We start from the raw sequence: 923 nt of genomic DNA, 5'->3' as shown, positions 1-923 counted from the left end.
GTTTGAATTGCAGAGTAGTTGTCAGCTGTAAGGACCATGGCTTATCTTTTGTTAGTTTTGTATAAAAATAGTGTTACCTTTATTTCATCTCTATAACTCTTTGTACTTAAAAAGACGCAAAGAGCTCTATGACCACCAAGCTCCGAGTCAGCAGGCCATGATAGTACCGCAGTTGGCTGAAGTTAATTTGGTAGCAGAAACTGTGCAAGACATCAGGCAGCCAAGTACAGGAGGCCACACAGATCAGTCAGTACTTAAAACTACAGCCAAGGAGCTCTTGGCTTTCCCAGGAGCCACGGACCTCACCAAAGGAATTCCAGTGGCCTAGAAATAATTTCATTGAGCTGTTAGTCTGAGGAACTACTATTTTTATCATACTTTCATGTATCTTAAAAGGAATATATGCATATGCTTAAATTTTTTTAAATAGCTGGGCACTGTGTCTCCTGCCTGTAATCCCTCCTGCTGGGGCAGAACTGTCACAAGTCTGAAGCCACTGTGGACTGTAAAGTGAGACGTTGTCTCTAAATAAATAAAAGAATTAGGAGCTGGAGACATGGCTCAGTAGTTAAGAGCACTTGCTGCTCATTCAAAGGACCCAGCACCCACACAGTGATCCACAACCATCTGCAGCTCCAGTTTTGACACCCTCTTCTAATCTCTGTGGCCACTGAATGACACAGCTGCACCTACACATATGCAGGCCATATAGTCATGCACTTAAATCAAAAATAATAAATGAAAAAATAAAGAATGTAAAATCTACCATAAAATTTTAATGAAGCAATTCTTTTTTGACATTTACTCACAAATACTACATTATCTGGTAGTACCCATTTTCTTAGCATGTGTTTAGTAAAGTATATTGGTTTTATATGCCATGTTTAACTGAATAATATGCTGCTGAAAATCATATTATAGCC

This window comes from Nannospalax galili, unplaced genomic scaffold (assembly GCF_000622305.1).
Source record: "Nannospalax galili isolate Female #2095 unplaced genomic scaffold, S.galili_v1.0 scaffold820, whole genome shotgun sequence".
Lineage (NCBI taxonomy): Eukaryota > Metazoa > Chordata > Mammalia > Rodentia > Spalacidae > Nannospalax > Nannospalax galili.
This window is presented reverse-complemented; position numbering follows the sequence as displayed.